This window comes from Pseudophryne corroboree, chromosome 7, assembly GCF_028390025.1.
Source record: "Pseudophryne corroboree isolate aPseCor3 chromosome 7, aPseCor3.hap2, whole genome shotgun sequence".
NCBI classification, from domain to species: Eukaryota; Metazoa; Chordata; class Amphibia; order Anura; family Myobatrachidae; genus Pseudophryne; species Pseudophryne corroboree.
In genome coordinates this window covers 202,541,655-202,565,123 of record NC_086450.1, presented here as the reverse complement: position 1 = coordinate 202,565,123, position 23,469 = coordinate 202,541,655, and the positions used below count along the sequence as shown (strand labels likewise).

The window sequence follows — 23,469 nt, the reverse complement described above, 5'->3', positions numbered from 1 at the left end:
CAGCACCGCAGATCGGATCGGAAGAGAGATCCGATCTGCGGTGTGGCAGGGGGGACGGGAGTGCAGGGCACATACATCCCATAGCGCTCTACCTCCCAACATACCCTACTCCAGTCCCCCCATCATACGCGCACGCAGGGGGGGGGGGGTTTCCGAGTACCTAGAAACCCCCCCTGGCCGCCGATCCATTTGCGCTGCTGATCGTTTTTTTTTTTGTGTGTGTTTATAGCGTGAGGAACTGACAGGCTGCAGCAGCTCCATCCTTACACAGAGACGCTTGCTGCTTGGTGCCTGTAGAGGGAGCTGCAGTGACAGCGCAGCACACAGCTCCTCTCAGGAGGTACTGTACGTGTATGTGAGTTGTGAGGTGAAAGAGAAAAAGGCTGGTGAGGGTACTGAGTAGGCAGTGGATGTGTCCAATACACTCATGGAATCCAGGTGGGTGTTAGATTATTACTGTATGTAGGGATTGAAGGAGAGGCCGGTGGTGTGTTATTAAATAGGCTGGCTGGCGGGCAGGGGGGGAGGAATGGTGAGGGAAGGCTGTAGTTACTTATAATGGTGTGTGTAGTATGGCATGTGTAGTGTGTGTGTATGCAAAGCATGCTATATGCATCTATAGTGTGTGTGTATACTATGAATGCATGTATACTGTGTATGTATGCTATGCGTATGTATACTGCGTATGTGTGTATACAGTGTGTATGTATGCTGCGTGCATGTATAGTCTCTGTGTGTGTGTTTGTATGTATGCTATGTGCATGTATACTATGTGTGTATATATGTGTGCTGTACATACCCTCCAACTGTACCTTTTTAATAGGTACAGTACCTTTTTTTCATGGTCTGTACCGATTTTTGCCTCTCCAAACTTCCATTGAAAGTATAGGAAAAGGGGCGTGGCCACGCCCCCTTTACACGCGGCCACGTCCCTTTTTCGGATTTGTACCGATTTTTCTGTGTAAAATGTTGGAGGGTATGGCTGTATTGTGTGTGTGTGTGTGTGTGTGTGTGCGCGTGCGCGCGCATGCATGTATGCTGTGTCCATGTATAGTGTGTGTGTGTGTGTGTGTGTGTGTGTGTGTGTGTGTGTGTATGTATGCTACTGTATGTGTATGTACGGTGGTCCGGCACTCCTCTGACATTCAAAATAATACTTGAGTGCCCTCTGTAAATAATTTTCTCTGACGTCCTAGTGGATGCTGGGACTCCGTCAGGACCATGGGGATTAGCGGCTCCGCAGGAGACAGGGTACAAAAATAAAAGCTTTAGGACTAGGTGGTGTGCACTGGCTCCTCCCCCTATGACCCTCCTCCAAGCCTCAGTTAGGTTTTTGTGCCCGTCCGAGCAGGGTGCAATCTAGGTGGCTCTCCTAAAGAGCTGCTTAGAAAAAGTTATTAGGTTTTTTATTTTCAGTGAGTCCTGCTGGCAACAGGCTCACTGCAACGAGGGACTTAGGGGAGAAGAAGTGAACTCACCTGCGTGCAGGATGGATTGGCTTCTTAGGCTACTGGACACCATTAGCTCCAGAGGGATCGAACACAGGCCCAGCCATGGAGTCCGGTCCCGGAGCCGCGCCGCCGACCCCCTTGCAGATGCCGAAAAGTGAAGAGGTCCAGAAACCGGCGGCAGAAGACTTTTCAGTCTTCATGAGGTAGCGCACAGCACTGCAGCTGTGCGCCATTGTTGTCAGCACACTTCACACCAGCGGTCACTAAGGGTGCAGGGCGCTGGGGGGGGGCGCCCTGGGCAGCAATGATAATACCTTGTTCTGGCTAAAAATACATCACATATAGCCCCTGGGGCTATATGATGTATTTAACCCCTGCCAGGTCTCACAAACACCGGGGGAAGAGCCCGCCGAAATAGGGGGTGGGGCCTATCTCCTCAGCACACAGCGCCATTTTCCTGCACAGCTCCGCTGCGAGGAAGGCTCCCAGGACTCTCCCCTGCACTGCACTACAGAAACAGGGTAAAAAAACAGAGAGGGGGGGCACTTTTTTGGCGATATTGTTATATTAAGCTGCTATAAAGGAAACAACACTTCTGTAGGGTTGTTCCTATATATTTATAGCGCTTGGGTGTGTGCTGGCAAACTCTCCCTCTGTCTCCCCAAAGGGCTAGTGGGGTCCTGTCTTCGATAAGAGCATTCCCTGTGTGTCTGCTGTGTGTCGGTACGTGTGTGTCGACATGTATGAGGACGATGTTGGTGTGGAGGCGGAGCAATTGCCGGTAATGGTGATGTCACCCCCAAGGGAGTCGACACCGGAATGGATGGCTTTGTTTATGGAATTACGTGATAATGTCAGCACGTTACAAAAATCAGTTGACGACATGAGACGGCCGGCAAACCAGTTAGTACCTGTCCAGGCGTCTCAGACACCGTCAGGGGCTGTAAAACGCCCTTTACCTCAGTCGGTCGACACAGACCCAGACACCGAATCTAGTGTCGACGGTGAAGAAACAAACGTATTTTCCAGTAGGGCCACACGTTATATGATCACGGCAATGAAGGAGGCTTTGCATATCTCTGATACTGCAAGTACCACAAAAAGGGGTATTATGTGGGGTCTGAAAAAACTACCTGTAGTTTTTCCTGAATCAGAGGAATTGAATGAAGTGTGTGATGAAGCGTGAGTTAACCCCGATAGAAAACTGCTAATTTCAAAGAAGTTATTGGCATTATATCCTTTCCCGCCAGAGGTTAGGGCGCGATGGGAAACACCCCCTAGGGTGGATAAGGCACTCACACGCTTATCAAAACAAGTGGCGTTACCGTCTCCTGAAACGGCCGCCCTCAAGGATCCAGCTGATAGGAGGCTGGAAACTACCCTGAAAAGTATATACACTCATACTGGTGTTATACTGCGACCAGCCATCGCCTCTGCATGGATGTGCAGTGCTGGGGTGGTTTGGTCGGATTCCCTGACTGAAAATATTGATACCCTGGATAGGGACAGTATTTTATTGACTATAGAGCAATAAAAGGATGCTTTTCTTTATATGCGAGATGCTCAGAGGGATATTTGCACTCTGGCATCGAGAGTAAGTGCGATGTCCATATCTGCCAGAAGAAGTTTATGGACGCGACAGTGGTCAGGTGATGCGGATTCCAAACGGCATATGGAAGTATTGCCGTATAAAGGGGAGGAATTATTTGGGGTCGGTCTATCGGATTTGGTGGCCACGGCAACAGCCGGGAAATCCACCTTTTTACCTCAGGTCCCCTCCCAACAGAAAAAGACACCGTCTTTTCAGCCGCAGTCCTTTCGTTCCTATAAGAACAAGCGGGCAAAAGGACAGTCATATCTGCCCCGAGGCAAAGGAAAGGGTAAGAGAGTGCACCAAGCAGCTCCCTCCCAGGAGCAGAAGCCCTCCCCGGCTTCTGCAAAGCCCTCAGCATGACGTTGGGGCTTTACAAGCGGACTCAGGGGCGGTGGGGGGTCGACTCAAGAATTTCAGCGCACAGTGGGCTCACTCACAGGTGGACCCCTGGATCCTGCAGGTAGTATCTCAGGGTTACAGGTTGGAATTCGAGAAGTCTCCCCCTCGCCGGTTCCTAAAGTCTGCTCTGCCAACGTCTCCCTCAGACAGGGCGACGGTATTGGAAGCCATTCACAAGCTGTATTCTCAGCAGGTGATAGTCAAGGTACCCCTCCTACAACAGGAAAAGGGGTATTATTCCACACTATTTGTGGTACCGAAGCCGGACGGCTCGGTAAGACCTATTCTAAATCTGAAATCTTTGAACCTGTACATACAAAAATTCAAGTTCAAGATGGAGTCACTCAGAGCAGTGATAGCGAATCTGGAAGAAGGGGACTTTATGGTGTCCCTGGACATCAAGGATGCTTACCTGCATGTCCCAATTTGCCCTTCACATCAAGGGTACCTCAGGTTCGTGGTGCAAAACTGTCATTATCAGTTTCAGACGCTGCCGTTTGGATTGTCCACGGCACCTCGGGTCTTTACCAAGGTAATGGCCGAAATGATGTTTCTTCTGCGAAGAAAAGGCGTATTAATTATCCCTTACTTGGATGATCTCCTGATAAGGGCAAGGTCCAGAGAACAGCTGGGGGACGTAGTAGCACTAACCCAAGTAGTGCTGCAACAGCACGGGTGGATTCTGAATTTTCCAAAATCTCAATTGACCCCGACGACACGTCTGCTGTTCCTGGGAATGATTCTGGACACGGTTCAGAAAAAGGTGTTTCTTCCGGAGGAGAAAGCCAGGGAGTTATCCGAACTTGTCAGGAACCTCCTAAAACCAGGAAAAGTGTCTGTGCATCAATGCACAAGAGTCCTGGGAAAAATGGTGGCTTCTTACGAAGCGATTCCATTCGGCAGATTCCACGCACGAACTTTTCAGTGGGATCTGCTGGACAAATGGTCCGGATCGCATCTGCAGATGCATCAGCGGATAACTTTGTCTCCACGGACAAGGGTGTCTCTTCTGTGGTGGTTGCAGAGTGCTCATCTGTTAGAGGGCCGCAGATTCGGCATACAGGACTGGGTCCTGGTGACCACGGATGCCAGTCTGAGAGGCTGGGGAGCGGTCACACAGGGAAGAAACTTCCAGGGAGTGTGGTCAAGCCTGGAGATGTCTCTTCACATAAATATACTGGAGCTAAGAGCGATTTACAATGCTCTAAGCCTGGCAAAACCCCTGCTTCAGGGTCAGCCGGTGTTGATCCAGTCGGACAACATCACGGCAGTCGCCCACGTAAACAGACAGGGCGGCACAAGAAGCAGGAGGGCAATGGCGGAAGCTGCAAGGATTCTTCGCTGGGCGGAAGATCATGTGATAGCACTGTCAGCAGTGTTCATTCCGGGAGTGGACAACTGGGAAGCGGACTTCCTCAGCAGACACGATCTACACCCGGGAGAGTGGGGACTTCATCCAGAAGTCTTCCACATGATTGTGAACCGTTGGGAAAAACCAAAGGTGGATATGATGGCGTCCCGCCTCAACAAAAAACTGGACAGGTATTGCGCCAGGTCAAGAGACCCTCAGGCAATAGCTGTGGACGCTCTGGTAACACCGTGGGTGTTCCAGTCAGTGTATGTGTTTCCTCCTCTGCCTCTCATACCAAAAGTACTGAGAATTATACGGCAAAGGGGAGTAAGAACGATACTCGTGGCTCCGGATTGGCCAAGAAGAACTTGGTACCCGGAACTTCAGGAGATGCTCACGGAAGATCCGTGGCCTCTACCTCTAAGACGGGACCTGCTTCAGCAGGGACCGTGTCTATTCCAAGACTTACCGCGGCTGCGTTTGACGGCATGGCGGTTGAACGCCGAATTCTAAGGGAAAAAGGCATTCCGGAAGAGGTCATCCCTACCCTGGTAAAAGCCAGGAAGGAGGTGACTGCACAACATTATCACCGCATTTGGAGAAAATATGTTGCGTGGTGTGAGGCCAGGAAGGCCCCGACGGAGGAATTTCAACTGGGTCGATTCCTACATTTCCTGCAAGCAGGATTGTCTATGGGCCTCAAATTAGGGTCCATTAAGGTTCAAATTTCGGCCCTGTCGATTTTCTTCCAGAAAGAATTGGCTTCAGTTCCTGAAGTCCAGACTTTTGTAAAAGGAGTACTACATATACAGCCCCCGGTTGTGCCCCCAGTGGCTCCGTGGGATCTTAATGTAGTTTTGGATTTTCTCAAATCCCATTGGTTTGAGCCACTCAAATCGGTGGATTTGAAATATCTTACATGGAAAGCAACCATGCTACTGGCCCTGGCTTCAGCCAGGAGAGTGTCAGAATTGGCGGCTTTATCGTATAAAAGCCCATATCTGATTTTCCATTCGGACATGGCAGAACTGCGGACGCGTCCTCAGTTTCTGCCTAAGGTGGTTTTCAGCGTTTCACCTGAACCAGCCTATTGTGGTGCCTGCGGCTACTAGCGATTTGGAGGATTCCAAGTTGCTGGACGTTGTCAGGGCATTGAAAATATATATTTCAAGGACGGCTGGAGTCAGAAAATCTGACTCGCTGTTTATACTGTATGCACCCAACAAGCTGGGTGCTCCTGCTTCTAAGCAGACGATTGCTCGTTGGATTTGTAGCACAATTCAACTTGCACATTCTGTGGCAGGCCTGCCACAGCCTAAATCTATCAAGGCCCATTCCACAAGGAAGGTGGGCTCATCTTGGGCGGCTGCCCGAGGGGTCTCGGCATTACAACTCTGCCGAGCAGCTACGTGGTCGGGGGAGAACACGTTTGTAAAATTCTACAAATTTGATACCCTGGCTAAAGAGGACCTGGAGTTCTCTCATTCGGTGCTGCAGAGTCATCCGCACTCTCCCGCCCGTTTGGGAGCTTTGGTATAATCCCCATGGTCCTGACGGAGTCCCAGCATCCACTAGGACGTCAGAGAAAATAAGATTTTACTTACCGATAAATCTATTTCTCGTAGTCCGTAGTGGATGCTGGGCGCCCATCCCAAGTGCGGATTGTCTGCAATACTTGTACATAGTTATTGTTACAAAAAAAAAATCGGGTTATTATTGTTGTGAGCCGTCTGTTCAGAGACTCCTACGTTTGTCATACTGTTAACTGGGTTCAGACCACAAGTTGTACGGTGTGATTGGTGTGGCTGGTATGAGTCTTACCCGGGATTCCAAATCCTTCCTTATTGTGTACGCTCGTCCGGGCACAGTATCCTAACTGAGGCTTGGAGGAGGGTCATAGGGGGAGGAGCCAGTGCACACCACCTAGTCCTAAAGCTTTTATTTTTGTGCCCTGTCTCCTGCGGAGCCGCTAATCCCCATGGTCCTGACGGAGTCCCAGCATCCACTACGGACTACGAGAAATAGATTTATCGGTAAGTAAAATCTTATTATAATCCCGATAAAAAAGTCAGGTGCACTCAGATTTTACCAAAAAACTGTAATGATGCAAAGTCACAGCATATATCCACGTTTCGGGGGCCCGTAGCCCTGACATGTTGATATGCTGTGACTCTGCATCATTACAGTTTTTGGTAAAATCTGAGTGCACCTGCCTTTTTTACTGGGATTATATACAGTATATTCATACACAGTACATGTATACCCACCCACACATATACGTATACAAACACATGAATACATACATGTACGGAAACCCCCCCATGGAAATCCTGCGTTTGCCACTGCCCATACAATACGCCCCATAACCCTCTACCCCTGCCACACACCCTATTCCCCCACATACACCCCATAATCCTCTACACCCCACAGCCTAGTCCCCGTGTTCACCCCACATATACCCAAATTCTCTATCCCCACCACACATCCTACTCCCACTGTCTCCCACATTCACACCCCATAAACTCCCTCCTAACCCCCGCACCTGGGAAGGGACCTCCTCTGGGATATACAGTGGAGGGACGGGGACCAAAGGGGTGTCAGGTACAGGAGGCACAGGGGAGTGGGTATGTGAGGCTGACAAGGGGCATGGTATACAGCCGGCTCTAGGCTTGTGTTGTACCCCACTAGTCCCTGCGAGGCCCTGGGTGTGTGTGTGTGTGTGTGTGTGTGTATATATATATATATATATATATATATATATATTCTGCCTTCTCTATTAGGGGCCCCACTCTCTTAAGTGCCCCGGGCCCCCCATGGTCTTAATCCGGCTCTGGGTGTTGTTACATTAATTGTAGGGGTCCCCTGTACTCAGCTCAAAATTCAGGCCCCCCTCTTTGGGTTCCTGCAACAGATCTGATTACTGGAGTGATCCGCAGCAGCCCCTACTCTCCCGCGCCCTAGCCCCTGCTCTCCGTCTTTCATGCTATGGCTGCTGGAATGGAATCTAAAGCAGCTCTTTGCCACTGTCCTGATCACGATCTTCATCATCTTCCCCTTTGCCTCCAAGGCAAATGAGAAGAAGTACCCTATGGTCACCAAAAGGTAATAATGGAATAAATACTACATATATTGGAGAAAAAGTACTAATAAAGATATACATACTGGAACTACATATATAATAGATATGTGGTATATACACTATTATTATATAGTACTTATGCCATTTTTATGTAGATTTCTGTATATATGTCTATATGGTTGTCCCCAGTCACCCTCTGTCTCACTATAGATAAATGGAATAAAAAATACTCCATAATAAAGCTATACATACTAGTACTACATATGTAATAGATATGTATTATGTACCCCTTTATTATGTAGTACTTATGCCATTTTTATGTAGGTTTGTGGCATGTAATGTATGTTCCCCAGTCATCCTTTGCCTCACTCTGTCACTCTCTGCCTCACACTGCCACCCGCTGCCTCTGTCTGCCTCTTCCTGCCACTCTCTGCCTCTCAATGTCACGCTGTCACCTCTGTCGCTACCTGTTGTCCATTGCCTCTCCCTATGAGGTGGTGGAGGGGGGCCCAAAGCAAATTCTTGCACCTTGGCCCACCATTTGCAAGGTCCGCCACTGATCCATGATGATGGGTGTCTGACACCCTCAGTTGGTGTCAAGTGAGATGAAGGTGTTGGTTCACACACTCATAGGAGGTGGCACCTGTTGTACTCATACAAGGCATGTCAGATTGCAGAACATTGATGGAAAAACCCTAGTAGCTTGCGTGGTATGGAAAACTGTGTTTTGAATTTGTTGCTGACTATGGAACTTGTCAGTTTGGAAAGATTATTTCTCTGACGTCCTAGTGGATGCTGGGAACTCCGTAAGGACCCTGGGGAATAGCGGGCTCCGAAGGAGGCTGGGCACTCTAGAAAGATTTATGACTACCTGGTGTGCACTGGCTCCTCCCACTATGTCCCTCCTCCAAGCCTCAGTTAGATTTTGTGCCCGGCCGAGGTTGGATGCACACTAGGGGCTCTCCTGAGCCTTTAGAAAGAAAGTATAGAAATTAGGTTTTTTATTTTCAGTGAGACCTGCTGGCAACAGGCTCACTGCAGCGAGGGACTAAGGGGAGAAGAAGCGAACCTGCCTGCTTGCAGCCAGCTTGGGCTTCTTAGGCTACTGGACACCATTAGCTCCAGATGGATCGACCGCAGGCCCAGCCTTGGTGTTCGGTCCCGGAGCCGCGCCGCCGTCCCCCTTACAGAGCCAGAAGCAAGAAGAGGTCCGGAAAATCGGCGGAAGAAGACATCAGTCTTCACCAAGGTAGCGCACAGCACTGCAGCTGTGCGCCATTGCTCCTCACACACACTTCACACTCCGGTCACTGAGGGTGCAGGGCGCTGGGGTGGGGCGCCCTGAGAAGCAATAATAACACCTTGGCTGGCAAAAATACCACAATATATAGCCCCAGAGGCTATATATGTGGAAAATACCCCTGCCAGAATATAGGAAAAAGCGGGAGAATAGTCCGCGGAAAAGGGGCGGAGCTATCTCCTTCAGCACACTGGCGCCATTTTTCCCTCACAGCTCCGCTGGAAGGAAGCTCCCTGGCTCTCCCCTGCAGTCTACACTACAGAAAAGGGTAAAAAAGAGAGGGGGGGGCACTAAATTTAGGCGCAGTATAGGGGACATAACTCAGTTAGTCCCTGCATTATATAGCGCTCTGGTGTGTGCTGGCATACTCTCACTCTGTCCCCCCAAAGGGCTTTTGTGGGTCCTGTCCTCTGTTAGAGCATTCCCTGTGTGTGTGCGGTGTGTCGGTACGGCTGTGTCGACATGTTTGATGAGGATAATGATGTGGAGACGGAGCAGATGCCTTTAGAAGGGATGTCACCCCCTGCGGGGCAGACACCTGAGTGGATGAGCTTATGGAAAGAAATGAGTGCACGTATAGACTCCTTACATAAGAAATTTGACGACATGCCAAATGTGGGACAGCCGACTTCTCAGCTCGTGCCTGTCCAGGCGTCTCAAAGGTCAGGGGCTCTGAAACGCCCGCTACCTCAGATCGCAGACGCAGATGTCGACACTGATACTGACACCAGTGTCGACGACGATGAGTCTAACCTGATGCCCACTAAGGCCATTCACTGCATGATTGAGGCAATGAAAGAGGTGTTACACATTTCTGATATAAATACAGGTACCACTAAAAAGGGTATTATGTTTGGGGAGAAAAAAACTACCCGTAGTTTTTCCCCCATCAGATGAATTAAATGAAGTGTGTGAAGAAGCGTGGGCTTTCCCTGATAAAAAATTGGTAATTCCTAAGAAGGTACTAATGGCGTTCCCTTTCCCGCCAGAGGATAGGTCACGTTGGGAAACACCTCCTAGGGTGGATAAAGCGCTCACACGTTTGTCTAAAAAGGTGGCACTACCGTCTCCGGATACGGCCGCCCTCAAGGAACCTGCTGATAGAAAGCAGGAGGCGATCCTGAAGTCTGTATACACACACTCAGGCATTATACTTAGGCCAGCCATTGCGTCAGCATGGATGTGCAGTGCTGCCGCTGCGTGGTCAGATAAACTGTCAGAAAATATTGACACACTAGACAGAGACACGATCCTGCTAACCATAGACCATATCAAAGACTCAGTCTTATGTATGAGAGATGCACAGAGGGAAATCTGCCGGCTGGCATCTAAAGTAAGTGCATTGTCCATTTCTGCTAGGAGAGGCTTATGGACTCGCCAGTGGACAGGAGATGCAGATTCTAAAAGGCACATGGAAGTTTTGCCTTATAAGGGTGAGGAATTATTTGGGGATGGTCTCTCGGACCTAGTTTCCACAGCAACGTCTGGGAAGTCAGCATTTTTACCCCATGTCCCCTCACAGCCTAAGAAGGCGCTGTTTTATCAGGTTCAGTCCTTTCGGACCCAGAAAAACAAGCGTGGAAAAGGCGGGTCTTTACTGTCCAGAGGCAGAGGTAGGGGAAAAAGGCTGCAACAAACAGCAGGTTCCCAGGAGCAAAAGTCCTCCCCCGCTTCTTCTTCCAAGTCCGCCGCATGACGGTGGGGCTCCACAGGCTGAGCCAGGTACGGTGGGGGGCCGCCTCAAGAATTTCAGCGATCAGTGGGCTTGCTCACAGGTGGATCCCTGGATCCTTCAAATAGTATCTCAGGGGTACAAACTGGAATTCGAGGCGTCTCCACCCCACCGGTTCCTAAAATCTGCCTTGCCGATTGCTCCCTCAGACAGGGAGGCGGTGCTAGCGGCAATTCACAAGCTGTATTCCCAGCAGGTGATAATCAAGGTACCCCTACTTCAACAAGGCCGGGGTTACTATTCCACACTATTTGTGGTGCCGAAACCGGACGGTTCGGTGAGACCCATTTTAAATTTGAAATCCTTGAACACATACATAAAAAAATTCAAGTTCAAGATGGAATCGCTCAGGGCGGTTATTGCAAGCCTGGACGAGGGGGATTACATGGTATCCCTGGACATCAAGGATGCTTACTTGCATGTCCCCATTTACCATCCTCACCAGGAGTACCTCAGATTTGTGGTACAGGATTGCCATTACCAATTCCAGACGCTGCCATTTGGACTGTCCACGGCACCGAGGGTATTCACCAAGGTTATGGCGGAAATGATGATAATCCTTCGAAAAAAGGGAGTTTTAATTATCCCGTACTTGGACGATCTCCTAATAAAGGCGAGGTCCAAGGAACAGTTGTTGGTGGGAGTAGCACTATCTCAGGAAGTGCTGCACCAGCACGGCTGGATTCTGAATATCCCAAAGTCACAGCTGGTTCCGACGACACGTCTACTGTTCCTGGGTATGATTCTGGATACAGTCCAGAAAAAAGTGTTTCTCCCGGAGGAGAAAGCCAGGGAGTTGTCATCTCTAGTCAGAGACCTCCTGAAACCAAAACAGGTATCGGTGCATCACTGCACACGGGTCCTGGGAAAGATGGTTGCTTCTTACGAAGCAATTCCCTTCGGCAGGTTCCATGCCAGAATCTTTCAGTGGGACCTGTTGGACAAATGGTCCGGATCGCATCTTCAGATGCATCGCTTAATAACCCTGTCTCCAAGAACCAGGGTGTCTCTACTGTGGTGGCTGCAGAGTGCCCATCTTCTAGAGGGCCGCAGGTTCGGCATACAGGACTGGGTCCTGGTGACCACGGATGCCAGCCTTCGAGGCTGGGGGGCAGTCACACGGGGAAGAAACTTCCAAGGACTATGGTCGAGTCAGGAGACTTCCCTTCACATAAATATTCTGGAACTAAGGGCCATTTACAATGCCCTAAGTCAAGCAAAATCCCTGCTCCTACACCAGCCGGTGCTGATCCAGTCAGACAACATCACGGCAGTCGCCCATGTAAATCGACAGGGCGGCACAAGAAGCAGGTTGGCAATGGCAGAAGCCACAAGAATTCTCCGATGGGCGGAGAATCATGTACTAGCACTGTCAGCAGTGTTCATTCCGGGAGTGGACAACTGGGAAGCAGACTTCCTCAGCAGACACGACCTCCACCCAGGAGAGTGGGGACTTCATCCAGAAGTCTTCCAGATGCTGGTAAACCGTTGGGAAAAACCACAGGTGGACATGATGGCGTCCCGCCTCAACAAAAAGTTAAAAAGATATTGCGCCAGGTCAAGGGACCCTCAGGCGATAGCTGTGGTCGCTCTAGTGACACCGTGGGTGCACCAGTCGGTTTATGTGTTCCCTCCTCTGCCTCTCATACCAAAGGTATTGAGAATAAAAGGAAAGCGAAGAGTAAACACAATTCTCGTGGTTCCGGATTGGCCAAGACGAGCGTGGTACCCGGAACTTCAAGAGATGATCTCAGAGGACCCGTGGCCTCTGCCGCTCAGACAAGACCTGCTACAGCAGGGGCCCTGTCTGTTCCGTGACTTACCGCGGCTGCGTTTGACGGCATGGCGGTTGAACGCCGGATCCTGAAGGAAAAGGGTATTCCGGAAGAAGTCATTCCTACGCTTATTAAAGCCAGGAAAGATGTTACGGCAAATCATTATCACCGCATATGGCGGAAATATGTTGCATGGTGCGAGGCCGAAAAGGCCCCAACAGAGGAATTTCAACTAGGTCGATTTCTGCATTTCCTGCAAGCAGGAGTGAATATGGGCCTAAAACTAGGCTCCATTAAAGTACAGATCTCGGCTCTGTCGATTTTCTTTCAAAAAGAACTAGCTTCAGTACCTGAAGTTCAGACATTTGTGAATGGAGTGCTGCATATTCAGCCCCCGTTTGTGCCTCCTGTGGCACCTTGGGATCTCAACGTGGTGTTGAGTTTCTTAAAATCACATTGGTTTGAGCAACTAAAAACCGTGGATCTGAAATATCTCACGTGGAAAGTGGTCATGTTATTGGCCTTGGCTTCAGCCAGGCGAGTGTCAGAATTGGCGGCTTTATCATGTAAAAGCCCTTATCTGATTTTCCATATGGATAGGGCAAAATTGAGGACTCGTCCCCAGTTTCTCCCTAAGGTGGTGTCAGCGTTTCACCTGAACCAGCCTATTGTGGTGCCTGCGGCTACTAGGGATTTGGAGGACTCCAAGTTGCTAGACATTGTCAGGGCCCTGAAAATATATGTTTCCAGGACGGCTGGAGTCAGAAAATCTGACTCGCTTTTTATCCTGTATGCACCCAACAAGCTGGGTGCTCCTGCTTCTATTGCTCGCTGGATTTGTAGTACAATTCAGCTTGCACATTCTGTGGCAGGCCTGCCACAGCCAAAATCTGTAAATGCCCATTCCACAAGGAAGGTGGGCTCATCTTGGGCGGCTGCCCGAGGGGTCTCGGCTTTACAACTTTGCCGAGCAGCTACTTGGTCAGGGGCAAACACGTTTGCAAAATTCTACAAATTTGATACCCTGGCTGAGGAGGACCTGGAGTTCTCTCATTCGGTGCTGCAGAGTCATCCGCACTCTCCCGCCCGTTTGGGAGCTTTGGTATAATCCCCAGGGTCCTTACGGAGTTCCCAGCATCCACTAGGACGTCAGAGAAAATAAGAATTTACTCACCGGTAATTCTATTTCTCGTAGTCCGTAGTGGATGCTGGGCGCCCATCCCAAGTGCGGATTGTCTGCAATACTTGTAAATAGTTATTGCTAACTAAAGGGTTATTGTTGAGCCATCTGTTGAGAGGCTCAGTTGTTTTCATACTGTCAAACTGGATCTAGTATCACGAGTTGTACGGTGTGATTGGTGTGGCTGGTATGAGTCTTACCCGGGATTCAAAATCCTTCCTTATTATGTCAGCTCGTCCGGGCACAGTGTCCTAACTGAGGCTTGGAGGAGGGTCATAGTGGGAGGAGCCAGTGCACACCAGGTAGTCATAAATCTTTCTAGAGTGCCCAGCCTCCTTCGGAGCCCGCTATTCCCCAGGGTCCTTACGGAGTTCCCAGCATCCACTACGGACTACGAGAAATAGAATTACCGGTGAGTAAATTCTTATTTTAATTTAAACCAACAGAAATAGGAGTCCACGAAATCAAGATGCTCTTTCCTACTTCATTCAAAGAGATCTGCAGCAGCAATTGATAGTACGTGATTTGTTGACATTATTGGCCTGTGAGCATTTAAGGAGGCACAGGCAGAGACAACCTGATCAATGTCAGCAGCCAAAGATGGCCAATACAGGGCATCCTTAGTCTGCCATATGGTGACTTAAGTCCAGGATACACCTAGTGTGCTTACTTATTTATTTATTTATTTATTTATTTATTAACAGTTTCTTATATAGCGCAGCATATTCCGTTGCGCTTTACAATTAGAACAGCAGTAATAGAACAAAACTGGGTAAAAACAGACAGACAGAGGTAGGAAGCATAAAAAGCTTGTAGGGCATAAAGTATCATCACTGACCATGCAGGAAGATGCCATCTGAGAGGATTAATTCATGGTGAAAGGTGAATAATAGCTTAAGGTCACAAGACAGTTCCCTAAAAGAAGGTGCAGGACAATATGAGACAACCGTTGGCAAAGGTAATCCCTGAGCATGGCATCTGGGAGCACTTCCATGCACTAGTGAAGAGGACATAATTTCTGTGTTTGTAAATCACATCTAGATGGTACCTTTAGAACTAGGGATGAGCGGGTTCAGTTCTCGCTGAACTGTGCCTACTTGAACCTTGCGATCTGAGCCGGGATCCGAGTCTGGACTCAGGACTTCCCGCCTTACTCGGATCCCAAAGCAAGGCCAAAACGTCATCTTCCCGCTGTCGTATTCTCTTGGGTTTTGGATTCTCTATAAATCCCAGTGCATTGATGCCATCTTCACTCTGGCTGTGGAGAGTATACTAGACGGACGTGTCCATCTCCAGTATTGTGTTGTCTGGTGGCGCAGGTGCTCTGTCTGCTGTATCTGAAAAGGGTGCTCTCTCCAGGGTATCTGAGAAAGGGTGCTCTCTATGTCTACTGAATCTGAAAGGGGTGCTCTCTCTGTGTGCTGTATATGAAAAGGGGTGCTCTCTCTGTCTGCTGTATCTGAAAAAGGGGTGCTCTCTCTGTCTGCTGTATCTGAAAAGGGTGCTCTCTCTGTCTGCTGTATCTGAAAAAGGGGTGCTCTCTGTCTGCTGTATCTGAAAGAGGTGCCCTGTCTGTTGTATCTGAAAAGGGTGCTCTCTCTGGGGTATCTGAGAAAGGGTGCTCTCTATGTCTACTGTATCTGAAAGGGGTGCTCTCTGTGTGTGCTGTATCTGAAAAAGAGGTGCTCCCTCTGCTACATATGAAAGATAGGTGCTCTCTCTGCCTGCTGTATCTAAAAGGGGTGCTCTCTCTGTCTGCTGCATCTGAAAAAGCGGTGCTCTCTCTGTATGCTGTAGCTGAAAAAGTAGTGCTCTCTCTGTCTGCTGTATCTGAAAAAGGGGTGCTCTCTCTATCTACTGTATCTGAAAGGGGTGCTCTCTCTGTCTGCTGTATCTGAAAAAGGGGTGCTCTGTCTGCTGTATCTGAAAGGGGTGATCTGTACGTCCATCCAGCGGCCTCGCCCCAGTGTAAAATGAAAATAATAAAAGCTAAAAACAAAAAGCCGAAAATTCTAATTATAATAACATATATATATATATATATATATTTATTATTTATTTATTTATGTTTGTTTGTTTGTTTGTGCTGTACCCCAGTGTACTATACATTTTTAATTTTATTTTTAAAAGTACTGTGGCACTGCTGGTCAGATTGCAATATATTATTTCCTACTCATACACGTATTGTGTGATGCTGTCGGTGAAGGTCAACAGCAGTGTGTAATTATATATATTTCCCACTCATTTGTGCAACACTGTAACCGCTGGTGTGTGATTTAAAAAATACTTCTGCATACAGATGTGTCCACTTACTGCACATATTTGCTATTTTGCTCAATTTGGCACAACATGCAAAACATGGCTAAGCTGTTATTCATGAGTAGCGAGTGAACAAATTTTTACATTTTTGTTTGCCATAATAGAATATGTAAAAAGTGACATATTAAAAAAGAAAATTTAGAAAAATCACAAGGCATGGCTAAATCTCTGAGTCTATGACATGCAATACCATGCCATACATGGCGGGATATAGCAAAGATGTATGTGAACACAACTGTGTTTCTGACTCATTTGTGTGATGATGTCATTGAAGGCCAACTGCAGTGTGTAATTATATACATATTTCTGATTCATTTGTGCGACACTATAACCACCATTGTGTGATATAAAAAAACACTTCTACATATTTCTGACTCATTTGTGCAATGCTGTTGGTGAAGGTCAACCGCAGTGTGTACTTATATATATTTCTGACTCAGCTGTGCAACACTGTAACCACTGGTGTGTCACAAAAATACTTCCACATATTTCTGAGTCATTTGTGCGACGCTGTTGGTGAAGGTCAACCACAGTGTGTAACTACATATATTTCTGACTCATTTGTGTGACACTGTTGCTGTACCCCACTGTGTGTTGATAGAAATGTAGGACAAACAATTCAAAGATCAGGAAAAACTTCCTACTACTAATGCTGAAGCTGCTGCCACTGAGGTGGAGTGACGCGGAAGCCGTGACCCGTAACCGGAAGTGGTGATGGTGAGGGGGGAGAGGGAGCTGGTGCCTGTGCTGGTTGGAGTGGGTGCCAGAGTGGGCACAGAGCAGGCTCCGGAGAGGAGGGCTGTGCTAAGCAGAGCATGCAGCAAGAGTAAGAGCTGCTGCTGCCGCTCTTTGTGAAAGTTGTGTGAGGGGCTGCGTTTTGTGTGAGGGACTGAGATATTGTGTGTGTGTGTGTGTGTGTGTGTGTGTGTGTGTGAGAGTGTGAGGGGCTGTGTTTTTGTGTGTGTGAGGGGCTGACATATTGTGTGAGTGTGTGTGAGGGGCTGTGTTTTTGAGTGTGTGAGGGGCTGCGTTTTTTTGTGTGTGAGAGGGGCTGAGATTTTGTGTGAGTGTGTGAGGGGCTGCGTTTTGTGTGTGTGTGAGGGGCTGCACTTTTTGGGAGAGTGTGTGAGGGGCTAAGATAGTGTGTGTGTGTGTGTGTGTGTGTGTGTGTGTGTGTGTGTGTGTGTGTGTGTGTGTGTGTGTGTGTGTGAGAGAGGGGCTGTGTTTTTGTTTTTGTGTGAGTGGCTGCGAATTTGCATGTGAGTGTGGAGCTGTGTTTTTGTGTGTGTGAGTGTGTTGTAGGGGCTGCCCGGTGACACTGCTATGGCCGAGCCACAAATTGCTACCCCCACAGGCTGCCTGAGTGATCAGAGCTTACTGCTGCTGCCAGAAGTAGCTACACAAGGGGGCCGGAGATTGCTGCTGCAGCTATCAGAGGAGCATGACAGAGGGGGCCGGAGACTGCTGCCACTGCTACTGCTACTACTTGAGGAGCTTGCTGCAGAGAGCTGGGGACTACTGCTGCGAAAAAGAAAAAGATCAGGGGGCACACAAGGATAGATAAGTATAAGCTTAAATACATTACTTTATAAGTGACTGTTTTGTTTTGGGTTTTTTGGGGTTTTTTTTTGGGGGGGGGGGGTGTTCTCTCCATCTGTATCTCCCATTGTCCTTGATTGTATTGTTTTATCAACTACTGTTCTGTTGTTGAATATGGGGGGTCATTCCGAGTTGTTCGCTCGCAAGCTGCTTTTAGCAGATTTACTCACGCTAAGCCGCCGCCTACTGGGAGTGAATCTTAGCATATTAAAATTGCGAACGAAAGATTCTCAAAATTGCGATTACACACGTCTTAGCAGTTTCTGAATAACTTCAACCAAACTCGGCATCTTCGATCAGTTCAGTGCTTGTCGTTCCTGGTTTGACGTCACAAACACACCCAGCGTTCGCCCAGACACTCCTCCGTTTCTCCAGCCACTCCCGCGTTTTTCCCAGAAACGGTAGCGTTTTTTCACACACGCCCATAAAACGGCCTGTTTCCGCCCAGAAACACCCACTTCCTGTCAATCACACTCCAATCGCCTGCACGAAGAAAAAGCCGTGAGTAAAATACCTAACTGTATAGCAAATTTACTTGGTGCAGTCGCAGTGCGAACATTGCGCATGCGCACTAAGCGGAAAATCGCTGCGATGCGAAAAAAAATACAGAGCGAACAACTCGGAATGACCCCCATTGTTTCTCTTCACAGCTAGGCTATAGTACTGTATTGTATTGCATAGATTGAAGTGTTTTTTTCTGAAGGTAACAGGGAGTTAGACTTTACTAACAAAATGGGTGGGGTTGTGATTGAGAATCTCACTCAGTGCATGTCGTGCATGATGTACAGTATGCGCACCTGGAGCAACCGTCCCAGTGTGAATACATCTGTGCAAGGTGTGTGTGATCGGTTGCCCTGGAAGTCCAGGTAACTGATCTAGAGCAAACCATTACGCGACTGAGGGATATCACAATCTTGATCAGAGCTTAGATAGAATGGTGGAGGAATTGAAGGGGGGGACACTGGTAGACGAGGACAACCAGGTAGCCAGCAGGGTCACAGTTAGAAAGAAAAAAAAGTGGGTAAGACACAACATGTCTGAACTATCAAACCCTAATATATTTGCCCAATTGGACGAAGATTCGGAGGATGGTAGTGAGGAAATGACAGAGCTGGAGGAGACTGTTCCCTTAGCAATTGGAGGTGCGGTCCCTCCAGCACAGATGGGACAAAAGAAAGCAAGGTGCCTAGTCAGATTGTGGTGGTAGGGGATTCTATTATCAGGAAGACAGATAGGGCATTCAGCTACCAGGGCCATGATCACCATACAGTCTGTGGTCTCCCGGGTGCTTGGGTTCGGCACATTGCAGATCGGGTAGAAAAATTGTTGGGAGGGGCTGGGAAAGACCCAGCGGTCTTGGTGCATGCTGGCACAAATGACAAAGTTAGTGGTAGGTGGGATGTCCTTAAGAAAGATTATAGGGACTTAGGTCAGAAACTAAAGGCAAGGACATCTAAGGTAATATTCTAAAAGTGTGGCTTAGAGACTGGTGTAGGAAAGAGGGGTTTGTGTTCCTGGAACACTGGGCGGACTTCTCAGTCAGGCGCCATCTTTTTTTGTCACGATGGATTGCACCTGAATGAGGAGGGGGCAGCAGTTCTGGGGAGAAGGATGGTTAGAAGGTAGGAGGAGTTTTTAAACGAGGTGCCTGGGGAGGGTTTTGATAGAAACTACAGGTCATGCAGCGAGAATAGTGAGGATGGAGGTAGTGAATGTAATGGGGGTGGAGAAAGAGAGAGGGAAAGAGCAGTTGGAAAGGGTATTACCAAAGGTATTGCCAAAACACTAAATAATGACGATTATGGGTCATCATTACTGCATATAGAAAATGATGTCCCTAGCACAAGGGGAAATACTTATCTTAATTGTATGTATGTAAACGCTAGAAGTCTTACAGGAAAAAAGGGGGAACTAGAACTCCTTGCAGCAAGCAAACAGTATGATATTATAGGCATTGCTGAAACTTGGTGGGACGAATATCATGATTGGGAAGTCAGTCTAGAGGGTTATACGCTATTCAGGAGAGATAGATTAAGTAAACGAGGTGGAGGGGTATGTCTTTACGTAAAGTCATTTTAAAACCTGATATACTGGAAGATATTCATGAGGGGACTGGAAATACTGTTGAGAAGTTATGGGTAGAAATTGCATGTGGGGGAAAGGGATCAAAAAAAGATAGTATTGGGGCTATGCTACATGCCACCTGGTATTAATGTGTCTGATGAGGAAATGTTACTGAAGCAAATTGAAAAAGCAGCAGGAGTAGGTAACGTAATAGAAGATTTTAACTATCCAGAGATAAATTGGACAAATAATTCATGTGATACTGCCACGGGTACAATGTTTTTAAACACAATTTTTGCAGACGAGACAAAATTGTGTAAGGTTATAAATACGTAGGAAGATGATGAGCCTCTTCAGAATAACTTAGTTAAACCGGAAGCATGGGCAGCAAAATTGAGAATAAGCTTCAATACAGACAAGTATACGGTAATGCACTTTAGTAGCAAGAACAAAAATAACCCCTACATACTAAATGGGGTAAAATTAGGGGATTCTGTACTGGAAAAAAACCTTAGGTGTTCACATAGATAACAAACTAAGCAGCAGTACCCAAAGTACGATTGCAGCAAAGAAGGCTAACAAGGTATTAGCATGTATAAAGCGGTGAATTGACACAAGGGATGAGAGTGTTATACTCCCATTATATAAATCCCTAGTGAGGCCACATCTTGAATACTGTGCACAATTTTGGGCACCATACTACAAAAAGGATATCCTGGAACTAGAAAAGGTTTAGAGGTGGGCGACCAAACTAATTAAAGGATGGAGACGCTGGAATACGAGGAAAGGCTTGCAAGACTAGACATGTTAACACTGGAAAAGAGGAGACTAAGAGGGGACATGATCAACATTTACAAATATATAAAGGGACAATACACAGAGCTTGCGGTGGATCTGTTTTTTAAAAGATCAACGCAGATCAACGCAGGGGACACGTGGACACCCACTTAGGTTGGAGGAGAGGAAACTTTTCAAACATGAAATCTCGAGACGTGAAGGTTTCTTCACAGTAAGGACAATACATGTTTGGAATTCCCTGCCTGAGAGAGTAGTAATGGTGGACTTGGTTTACACCTTTAAGAATGGGCTAGATAAGTACCTAATGGATAAGGATATGCAGGGTTATGGTGCGTAGTCACACACTATAGTTATAAAAAAAAAGAGGAATAAACACAACTGCTGACATCAGCAACAGACAAAATGAGTCCTAAAAATAATACAGGGTAGGAGACCACAAATACAGTAGGTTGAACTCGATGGACAAATTGTCTTTTTTTAACCACAGAAACTATGTTACTATGTTACTAGTCATGACAATATTTTACGGTGATAAATGAAAAAAAAAAGTAAAAGCTGACGAGAAACTAAAAATTCACTACCCGAAGTGGAAAGGAAAGGCTAAGGCCTTGGCCTGTGTTTATGACTAGTGGTTCAGCATCTCATAATGATGATGTACTGTATGCCCTCCTCCTTGTAGAAGAGTTAAAAAAAATTAACTTGTTAAGGCACAGGAATCAACTGTTCAGAAATATCCCCAATCCCCAAGGACAGTCCAAGTGTGTTTGCAGTTGCGATGTATAAGCTTGACCTTTCCAATACTGTATGGAAAGAGGAGGCTCCTTCCAACATTTGAACACCCTCTGCAAGTGTTGGGAGGAGCAATGTCAGTAAACATGCTGACATTGAGGATGTTACTGTAGAAGTACACCAGGATGAGGAGGATATTGGTGTATCTGGGGCTAGTGGTAATGTTGACGAAGAGGATATTGATGATGTGGATGTGGTTTGTTTAAATAAGGCTCCAGTGGAGACAATTGTTGCCCATGGTATGAATAGCCCATTGTCATGACTGGGCAAAAGACAAAAAATCCACCTCTTCTGTGTGGAATTATTTCTTCCCACACCCGAACAATTACTGTCTAGCCATCTGTAGACTTTGTAAAGCCATTGTAAGTAGAGGTAGGGACCGTAACCACCTAGGAACCTCCTCCCTGTTATGCCACTTGCAGTGCATACATTACAAGTTGTTGATACATTCAGAAACTTTGGCTAAAAACTTAAGCAGTCCAGCAACACCTTGCTCCCCTTTCTATGTTGGATCCAAATGCCAGCAATCCCCACCACCAACACCATCATTGTCAGTTTCCTCCTCAATCAGGATCAGAAATATTCCTTTTCTAATTTCTCTGGAGGATCCTTGAGTGCTACACCTACTGCTGCTGCTGTTGCTGCTGGGAGTCGATCTTCACCCCAGAAGGGGACAAGGAAGACTACTTGTAGTTTAACAAAACAACTGACTGTTCAACAATCCTTTGCAAGGAATATGAAGTATGACAGCAGTCACCCTGCTGCAAAGCGGATTACTGAGGCCATAACAACTATGCTGGTGTTAGACGTGCATCCAGTATCTGTCATTAGTGCAGTGGGATTTAGACAGTTGATGGACTTACTGTGTCCCTGGTACCAAAGATTTAACTTCACTAGACAAGCAATTCCAAGCCTGTACAAGTACATTAAAAAAAAGTTCTATTAATGTCCTCAGAAATGCAGTAGTACCCACTGTCCACTTAACCATGGATATGTGGACAAGAGGAACAGGACAAACTAAAGACTACAGTGTATGACTGTGACAGCTCACTGTGTAGATGTTTTGCCTTCCACAGTACCAACAGCAGCACCAGCAGCAGCATCTCACAAATGCCAACTTATTCAGAGGCTACGCGGTGTATCACCGGTTTCAGTAAGATGCACACCGCTGAGAATCTCGTAGAAAAACTCAGGGAAATAAATTCACAATGGCTTTCCCTGCTTGGACTTTGCTCAGGATTTGTGATATTTGACAATGCCACCAATATTGTGAGAGCATTACATCTGGGAAAATTCCAAAACATCCCATGTTTTGCTCACACAATTCATTTGGCGGTGCAGTTTTTTTTTAAAATGAAAGGGGCATGCAGGTGATGCTGTCGTTGGCCTGAAAAATTTGTGGACATTTTCGACATTCAGCAACTGCATGTTGAAGACTGGAACACCAGCAAACACTGTTGAATTTGCCCTACCATCAGATGAAGCTAAAGGTAGTAACGAGGTGAAATTCTACTCTTTATATGCTTCAGCGGATGGAGGAGCAGCAAAAGGCCATTCAAGCCTACACATCCACCTATGATATAGGGAAAGGAGAGGGAATGCACCTGAGTCAAGCGCAGTGGAGAATAATTTCTGTATTGTGCAAGGTCAAACCCTTCAAAATTGCCACATGTTAAGTTAGTTCATACACTGCCAGCTTGAGTCAGGTCATTCCCCTCATCAGGTGTGAAGGAGGAGCTGAAACGGAGCGATTCCACTAATTATGTCATACTTGTAGATGAAGCCCTTCATTCGCTTTGCCAGGATTCAAGCGTTGTCAATCTGTTGAAATCAGATCATTATATTTTGGCGACCGTTCTAGGTTTAAGTCATACATTGTGTCTTTCTTTCCAACAGGCACAAATCAGCAGAGATGCAAAGAGCTGTTGGTGAGAAAATTTAGCACAGCTACGATTAACTTGGAATGACCCCCATAGTTTATAAAACTGGTATTCTGTCTGCCACTGCAGTACCACTCCTAGATGTGCCACGTGTTTGTG

At 47.3% G+C, this 23,469-nt stretch overlaps 1 long non-coding RNA gene across 1 annotated transcript in view; it reads left to right on the top strand.

Annotated features, from left to right (window-relative positions):
- The first annotated feature begins 262 nt into the window (after positions 1 to 262).
- LOC134943521 (uncharacterized) overlaps positions 263 to 23,469 on the top strand; it is a 50,760-nt gene continuing 27,553 nt past the window's right edge. Inside the window, exon 1 of the long non-coding RNA XR_010181585.1 lies at positions 263 to 438. This is a non-coding gene — a long non-coding RNA (uncharacterized LOC134943521). The remainder of the gene's footprint in view (positions 439 to 23,469) is intronic.